A 9,660-nucleotide genomic window follows, 5' to 3' on the forward strand; every position below is an offset into this window, starting at 1 on the left:
GTGTCACAGCAAAGGGTCTGAATACTTAGGACCATGTGATATTTCAGTTTTTCTTTTTTAATAAATCTGCAAAAATGTCAACAATTCTGTGTTTTTCTGTCAATATGGGGTGCTGTGTGTACATTAATGAGGAAAAAAAATTAACTTAAATGATTTTAGCAAATGGCTGCAATATAACACAGAGTGAAAAATTTAAGGGGGTCTGAATACTTTCCGTACCCACTGTATATATATATATATATATATATATAAATTTCACTAGGGCAGGGACCACAGTTTCAGCTAAAAAACTTCTTTACTGTCCTACCGAAGGAAAAAGAAAGTCACCTACATATTAGATGGCCTGAAAGTGAGTAAATTAACAGCTATTTTTATTTTTATTGCTGTTTGAAAAAAACTTATTCTTAGCCTCGAACTCAATCGCTGGTGAGTGGAATCTAACAATATTTAGTCACTAAATGTGTGATTGACTTGCATTATAGAAGGTGTTTGAGTTGAAATGTTTTGCTTTGTAGATGCAACGCTAAACTGCATCACCGGTTCCCTTTAAATCTGTTTAAATCTTCCAAACAGGTGTTTTCCGCAGCCAAGTCTGTCCTTGACTCAACAGACAGTGCTTTTGCATTAAGGCACCTTTAAAGAAGACACTGCTTGGTTATGTCTAATCAGATGCCGTAGAAAATGCTTTGGCCATTTTTATTCTTTCAACCATTCACAGAGCTTTTGTGGGATAGCATAGAAAACCAAGCAGATGAAGGAACCCCAGTAGACCGGATGTTACGTTGGATAAGGATGTGATTTGCTGTCTTCTGTCCTCTGTATACTGGCTGTGAAGGCAGCATTTTCCAAAGCGTTGTGGCCTTGAGAACTGTGCTGTTCATCTGAACATCATTCAGGAGCTGAGATCTGTGCTAAATGAGATGAGCTTCTCTGAACATCTTTGTCAGCATCATGCTGTGACTGAGAAAAGTTCAGTAAGCAGGTTATGTAGACTGTGTGATTAACCTACATAATATGTCACAGTTGCAAATTTGGGACTTTTTTCCACCAGACTCTCACCACATCAACAGATCAGCAGTTCTGAGAATGTCTAACAGACTGCTGATAAGCGATGATAAACATGCTCGATGAATTCTTATCTGCCCATCAGTCTTTCACTTTCACTCATTTCCTCTGATAAAAAAAAAAATGAAAGAGTGGCTTGTTGACAGTGAATGTCTCTCACGTTGACTTCAGATGTTTGCTGATAAGGAGGTAATTCTCAGCGGTGGAGCCATAAACTCTCCACAGCTCCTCCTGCTGTCTGGAGTGGGAAACGCAGATGAACTTCGCAAACATGATATTCCTGTTATACAGCATCTTCCAGGTGACCCCATTTCCTTCTTTATGCACTGTATCTTCAAGGTCTCCCCTCTCCTTCAGTCCAGGTCCACAGTTAACACCGCATGCGAGTAAATACTGGCTTTAGCAAGGAGGTGAAATGGGCTTTACTGGCAAACTGGCTGTTCACTTTAAAGTAGGCATGAAACAGAAGTTGTGAGAGATTTTAGTAATGTATTATCTCTTGTGGAAAAGAAGTACACTTTCTTGTACTTGTTCACTGTAAAACTCTAAAAATAGCATTGTTGCCAGGTATTTTATAATCTAGACAGACGAAAACACTAATCGTTTTAATAACATTATGTAATTAAATTTATTTTAATTACAATTTCAGTAAACTAGTTAATTCAGTAGCCTAATAAACACCTAACTTTACAATTACATTAAATAGACACTCCTGTCATTTATTAATTATTTCCAGAATGCTTATTATGAAAATAATTGTAGATAGACAGATATTGATTTTTTTTTTTTTTTTGTAACAGATACTGATCGTTTGTATGTTTGTGTCCGATAAACAATATGCAGAACCAGTTTAACGAAAATCTGAAGTAAAACATTTATTTCATGATTTAAACATTTCATCCTCATATCACAACATATAATTTTTCTAACAACAACAGCAGCAGCAACATCAATAATAATAACATTAGGCAGAATATATCAAGTGTTGTTTTCAAATAGAGAACATAAATTAATGACGGGAGTCTATTTAGTTGTGATTATAAGGTTAGGTGTTTATTAGGCTACTGAATTAACTAGTTTACTGAAATTGTCCTGATTGTAACAAAACATATTTAATTACAGTCCATTTCAAATTACATGTTATCAAAATTATTATTGTTTTTGTCCATCTAGATTACAAAATACCCACTAACAATGCTATTTTTAGTGTTTTACAGTAAGTACCCTGTTGAAAAAGCAGCATATGCTGGTAAGGGATGTTTTGAAGCATGGCTTCTGGTTTAAGCTGGTCCTGAGCAGGAGCTAGTTGCTTAGGACCAGCTCAAACTAGCAGCCATGCTTCAAAACATCCCTTACCAGCATATGCTGTTATCTGCAGCAAATGACACGCATCAGCACTCATCCACGCTCTTATTGTTAACTGACAAAATTTAAAACACATTTATTGTGTAATGTGTATTTTTACCCCTTGAAGTTCTATGTATTTACGCATAACATATTACGAATGGTATCGCAGTACCTCACATGATTTATAGAAAAAAACAATTCTGCAGGTGATCTACTGACCATATGCAAATTAAAGAACACAGACGCAGCCAAATCATTTCCATAATGACCAACACAATATACCAAGAGCAGCACAAATTAGCGTCGATGATAACCAGGTGCAGGTAATCTGCTATCAACACAGGAACAAAATGAGTTAAGACATGCTTTTTTGGACCTTAATAATGGTGCAAATACCAGTAAACTGACCTTAGTAAATCATATTACGTGATTGATTTAAATACTCTCCTAAAAAATACATTTTGCGTCTGAAAGGGAAACTCCTACAAATGCATATGCAATAAGATCAGCCACAAAAATGACTGCGTCCATGCGTTTTCATCAGTAATGTTTCACTGCGTGTCTTTAGTAAATCCTGACAGAGGTTTTTTAGCACCAAAAGAGGGTTTGCGCTCTTTTTTGTAGCTGTATAATTCAAAGGCTTTTTAAACAAATGCGTAAAAAGGTTAAAGGCACATAGAGTGGCTCAAAGTACATTAAGCCAAATGTACTGACAAGCATTTATGGTAAACTAAAATATACTTTAATGTCTTGAAATGTGTTTGTAGTGTATTTAAATATGTTTGTAATAACAAATTTGTAATGAAGAAGTTGCATACCAGAATGGAGGCAGATCTGAATGAGATTGTCTGACCTGGCATACATCATAGACAACAAGTGATTCATATCACAGGAAGTGCAAGATATGACATTTTGATTAAAGATTGTGGTCAAAATAAGATGTTCACAATAAGACCAGTAACTTGCAATAAGAAAATAAATTGTGTCTGTTTTGATTTTAAGCAGACTTTAAGAATGCGAACATGATATATGTTTAAATCTCAGTATAAGAATGATCTCTGACCCTCGCTCGACTTGTCATGTGTAAATGTAAATGCCATATGTTCATAACAGTTAAACTGAATGGATGCTTTAGTCCAAAGCAGCTTCACCTGCTCTGGGAATTATTTTAGAGGAAGAAATAAAGAAATACATTTCTGCCATTTAAGCCACCAAAACAAATTTGTGATAAGCAAAATCAGAATGTTTTTTTTTTTTTCATGTTTTGACAGCTGCAGTTCTACCCATAGATTGGTTGTGCTTTGAAATTATCTCCATGAAACTGTTTTGCATCACGAACCACTTTGTATGCAATGGCCACGGTTCGCTAGAGCTCCCGTTCCACTCATATATTTTTTACATTTCAATGCAAAAGTAAAACTAAAAATTGTTAAAGCAAAAATATAAGTTAGAAATGAAGATATGCTTCATTTAGGCATTAGGCATGTTTTTCCCTAATCGTGTGGTATGGCATGGCGGGCCAAATCAGAGCTCATCATGGGCAAACTCTGGCCTGCGAGCCCTGGTTTGGGCATCTGATTTTGACTAAATAAAATACTCCAGTGACAAGCAAATCAAATCATCCAGCTGAAGAGCGTCAAACTAAGAACACACACTTTACAGCAGGGATGCTCATGTTTCACGGCTCAGGGGCCGTTTTTAGACATTGCCGGGCCAGTGAATAAGATGAGCTGGTAAGACTCAGCAGTACACTTATTTGTCACTTTATCTGCACAGTCACCATTTCTTGTCTTTTCTTTAGAAAACACATTCTTTTTCCAGAGCAGATTAGTCAGTGATACATTTTGAAGTAAGTCTTATTTAAAAACAAATGTGCACATTTATTGTGTGCATTAATCTGAGGAGATTTCAACATCAAACATGATGTACTTCACCTTGGATATTCTAGAATTCACTGCAAAGTCACCTGTAAAGAATAGCTGTGTTTTTTTGTTTTTGTTTTTGTACCTTTTATTTAATAGTATTTTACCTGAAAATACAATTTTCAAGTGAGTAAGGTAATAATCATAAGGTAAATTTAGGAAAAGCTTCATGGTAAAATGTGTGCCTAATTATTACTGTTTTGAAATATCGCAAGGGTTACAAACTAGTGTGCTTTATTGGAACACTAACATTAGCGCAAGTCTATAGAGTGTACAGAATTTAAACGGGCACACAACGATAAACAGAACGTTATCATGCTTTGGTGTGGATGCTAATGTAGTTATTGTTACAGTAATCTTTATAGTTATCAATCTTGCTTTGAACGGGTCTTAATAATACACAAAAGACATGATATGAGCGCCATCACATTGGTCTGCATTTTTACTTTAGTGTGAAACTTGCATTGCATTTTTACTGTGTTTATTATGAAACGTTTGTGTTATTATTTTTATAAGTTTTCTTTTTTTCACAAGACACATTGAGATCATTCAAAGATTCAAGCTGAGCTTTTAAACCTGTTTTTATTGGCATATCTTGCTGTTCTCCCAGAATGGGGCAATGCTGGGAGGTGGGAGAAATGCTGTTTCAAATGTCAGTGAATTTGTGATTAAAAACTGATTTTAAAAAAATCTTGACAAAAAGGTTAAATGCTTATGAAGGAATGGTGTGTGTGTGAGTGTGAGTGTGAGTGTGAGAGTGCGTGAGCGTTCACAGGTGTGGGCTGTAATCTGCAGGATCATCTGGAGATATATGTGCAGCATCGCTGTACTCAACCCATCACGCTCTACAAAGCCCAGAAGCCCTTCCACATGGTGAAGATCGGCCTGGAATGGCTTCTCAGATTCACAGGTAAGGAATCTGAACGTTCGGTTCGGTAAGAGCTCTGGTTAGTTGTGTGCATCTCACAAAGCCTGTCAAGAGCATGAAGCGTTTCCAGACATTAACACACATGTTCTGCTGCAGGTTACGGTGCAACGGCTCATCTGGAGAGCGGCGGGTTCATTCGTAGTCATCCTGATATTCAGTTCCATTTCCTGCCATCTCAGGTCATCGATCACGGCCGTGCTAAATCCAAGATCGAGGCCTTCCAGGTCGGAGTAGTTTCAAGACTACATAATTCTGCCTGCTGTGGCTGCTGCTAATCAAACACTATCTGTGTTCTCTGTTGTCAAGCCTAAAGAATCACGTGATGTAGAGGGGTGTTGACACAGGTCAATAAACGGCTGTATTCTTAGTGTAGCAGGTGTAACCTAACATTCACATTCTGCAGAGAAATGTGTTTGTACATAAATGGCAGCCGTGCATTATGAATCATATCATAAACAAGATTATTAGTGAATCACACTGGCTCAGAATGCTGGTGATTTCTAAGTCATCGCTGTTTGTGGACAGAGACGAACCAGATCGTAACATGAACTTCTCCATCTCGCAACACAATGATCTTTCACTTTCACTAATGTTTTTTAAAGTGCCCTATTATGGATTTTTGAAAATTACCTTTCCTGCAGTGTGTAACACAGCTCTAAGTGAATGAAAACATCCTGCAAAGTTTTAAATCTGAAAGTGCACCGTGTATGATGTTATTGTCTCTCAAAAGAAAGAGTCGATTCTGAATAATTTAAACGAGTCATTTTTTAAAACGAATCCCAAGCCGTTTCATGTTGATGTCAAAATGAAGCATTAGCATATTACCCGCCCACTTGTTGGTCTTTTTGCGTCAATAGTATCCAGCTGCAGACCCGCAGCACCAGCAGTTTCAGAACCGCAGCCACAGAACCGGAAGTGAGGGGCGGAGCTTACATTTTTTCAAACAGAGTAGCGCCACCTTACGGTTTTTAAGGGGTAATTTGCTTTTAGTACACACGATACGTCATACTTTATGTATGTATGCATTTTATAATGACATATTAAGCATTTTAGAAACATTAATCTTGTGTAATTTAGTTGTAGACCTATACAGTTATTCGTTTCATTGTATTATGCGAGTAAGTTCTGAAACTGTTGGTGCTGCGGGTCTGCAGCTGGATATATCTCTTTTGCGTTGGTCTGAATAAAAATGCAAATTCATTCTTTGCCACTAGGTGCCGCTGTTGGAGCGGTAAAATAGCGGTTTCCCCAGTACGCTGTACACAGAGCAGCACTGCGCTCACAAACGCTGCTTTATCAGGCGTCACAGGCCAGATGAAATTAAAATGAGACCAATCGAACCAATCACCGCCGATTGGCGTCACGCAAAGGAGGGGTTTGGAAAAATTAATCATTAAACGAATCGTTTGGGAGTCGTTGAACAAGTAAGGTAAAAATAAATGCATATTATAAGACAATGAAAGTGTTTTTTGACCTTGCATGCATGTCAACCTATTGTTGGGGACTCCCAAAACCAAAATATGACCCTTTCATTACCCATAATAGGGGCACTTTAAAACGTTCTTAAAGTAATGGAATGTTCTTTATTAATATTGATTTACGTTCTCATAACACTGAGAGAAAACATTTTTAGAACAACATTCTTGGAAGGTCCTCATGATGGTATTTTTTTTACTTGATGAACATTCCCATAATGTCTAGAAAACGTTCTTAAAATATTAAAACTAAATGTTCTAATAATCAAATAAAAATAAAATTAGTAGAACTTGTAATAAATGTTTTTGCCACTTTTAAATAATGTTTTAAGCACAACAACAAAACTATACACCTTAGAATATTATAGTAACACTATATTTTGGGTGAAAATGTTAGCAGAACATTGTAAGAAACTTTAAATAATGTTCTAAGAACATTAAAATGTCCAGTTTTTTGTCAAGATTACAACATTAAAAAAATTAACATTCAAATATTATATTTGTTATATTTTGGGTGAAAAAGTAAGAATGTTGCGAGGAACATTAATCTTTAAATAATGTTCTACTGACAAAAAGAAAACTACTTTAATGTTCCTCGAATATTAAAAATAAACATATTTTAGGTGAACGTTGTAAGAAACATATTATAACCTTTAAATAACATTCTAATCACAACAAGAGAACTGGACATTTCAACGTTTTAGAAACATTTCAAAACAATGTTTCCACAACATTTTTATAACCTAAATTTGCTACCTGGGAATAAGATTTGACTTTCCATCGCTAGACATGTGCCGACAGTCTGAACATGCCTGTGTGTGTGAGCACCTCTTTAATTCACCAGTCATTGACTACAGTTGCAGTTTTTTCCCTCACGGCACATTTGTTTATGCACACTTATGGATTCTCTGTTATGTGTGTAGGTTCATGTTGGACCCATGAGGAGCACGAGTGTTGGGTGGCTCAAACTGAAGAGTAAAGACCCGTTTGACCACCCTATCATCCAACCAAACTACCTTTCCACAGGTACGTTTACTCTGATCTGACGCTCTTAGAGCAGCTCAGGCCTCGGGCACCATGTTGTTCTGTGTGATGGAGCTGTTCTAGGGTAACCATGGGACTTTGTCCCACATCCTACAAGACAGAATCAGTATCCCGCATTTCAATTATGGCTGTTTTATTTTTGTCTTTATTGAAATTACAATAGCGCAATAAAAATAATATAAAACTGTGATTGCCGTTAAAAATCTACTTGTACAGCCGTCATTTTCTAGCTACAGCATGAAAAATAACCAACCAACCAACGCACTCGTAGAGAAGGTTTCTTTTCCACTCATTTCTGGCTACTTAAAGGGATAGTTCACCTTCAGTTTCTGGTCCCCTTTGACTTGCATAGTGTTTTTTTTTTCCATACAATGGAAGTCAATGGGGCCCAGTGAACTATCCCTTTAAGGAAATTTATTTTGGTAAATGTATCTCTCTCCCACATTTTAAGAGTGTTGGAAGAGTTTTTCTGTTCAACTTTGCGGTCTAGAAAGAAATAGTGTTCAATAATACAGGTGCTTTCAGTTTGCTCCTGTCTGAACTTTCCACATTTTAAATAGTCTTACTCTTTTAAATCCCAAATTTGTTGAAGAACCTTAAGTCAATTCCAGTCAAAAGTTTGTAGATTTTTCTATATTAAGAAACATAATATATATATATATATTGTATATATACACACATATATACAGTGTGTATATATATATATATATATATATATATATATATATATATATATATATAAAGAGAACGATAATCAGAAACACTCCCATAACCCATCAGCAGATTTAATGGCGAGGACCCAGAACAGAAGTGAGGCTGTATCTTGGCAAACCTTTGGCATATTGAGATGAAACATGGTAATCATCAGTGGTGTAGGCGAAACTTAGTAGCTAACCCCGAGTCCCTGTAAACGTGGTTTAAACATAAGGTGGTTATATGTGTTCATATGTCATCATAACTGTGCTGACTGATTCTGTGGATTATGCTCAAGTTCTTGTGTAGTTTCTCTAACTGCCTCATCTCCTAACGTCCCACAGACACTGACGTGTGGGAGTTCAGAGAATGCATCAAGCTCACATGGGCTATCTTCGCTCAAAAAGCCTTCGACCCTTTCCGAGGCCCCGAGGTGCATGTCAACCTGTTGTTGGGGACTCCCGAAACCAAAATATGACCCTTTCATTACCCATAATAGGGGCACTTTAAAACGTTCTTAAAGTAATGGAATGTTCTTTATTAATATTGATTTACGCCGTCCAATCCGACACAGAGATCGGCGCTTTCGTCCGGCAGAAGGCAGACAGCGCCTACCACCCGTCCTGAACATGTAAAATGGGCAGCGCCTCGGACAGCAGGGCGGTGGTGGACCCTGCTCTGCGTGTGTTCGGTCTGCAGGAGCTGAGGGTGGTGGACGCCTCCGTTATGCCCAGCATGCTGAGCGGGAACCTGAACGCCCCCACCATAATGATCGCTGAAAAGGCAGCGGATGCCATTAAAGGGATTCCCTGGCTTCACGACCCTGGAGTTCCTGTTTACTGGCCCACGACTCTCGAGACGCAGAGATAAGACGGCTTTGACCTGGCCGTTCATGGTAATGTGGGTATGAATGAATAATTTTGCCACATGATCAACCACTCTCCAGTCTTAGGCAGCTTAGCTTCATCCAGAAAGTGGCTGATTTCAGTCTGTCTTAAATTCAGATGTACATAATTCCTAATACACTTAATATGACCAGTCATGATCTTGACCAATTTCATGAGATGCTCTCTGTAAGTCTTAATGAAACCGACTAATATCACGCTCTTCGAAGAACAGCCATTTGTAGCATAGATTTTTCCAGTTTGCATTTCCACACTAAATAATATATTTCAGCTGCTGAGCC

At 37.4% G+C, this 9,660-nt stretch overlaps 1 pseudogene; it reads left to right on the forward strand.

The window, feature by feature from the left end:
• LOC107684461 (choline dehydrogenase, mitochondrial-like) overlaps positions 1 to 9,373 on the forward strand; it is a 21,857-nt pseudogene extending 12,484 nt beyond the window's left edge.
• Positions 9,374 to 9,660: the final 287 nt, after the last annotated feature.

This window comes from Sinocyclocheilus anshuiensis, unplaced genomic scaffold (genome assembly GCF_001515605.1).
Source record: "Sinocyclocheilus anshuiensis isolate Anshui unplaced genomic scaffold, SAMN03320099.WGS_v1.1 scaffold397, whole genome shotgun sequence".
Lineage (NCBI taxonomy): Eukaryota > Metazoa > Chordata > Actinopteri > Cypriniformes > Cyprinidae > Sinocyclocheilus > Sinocyclocheilus anshuiensis.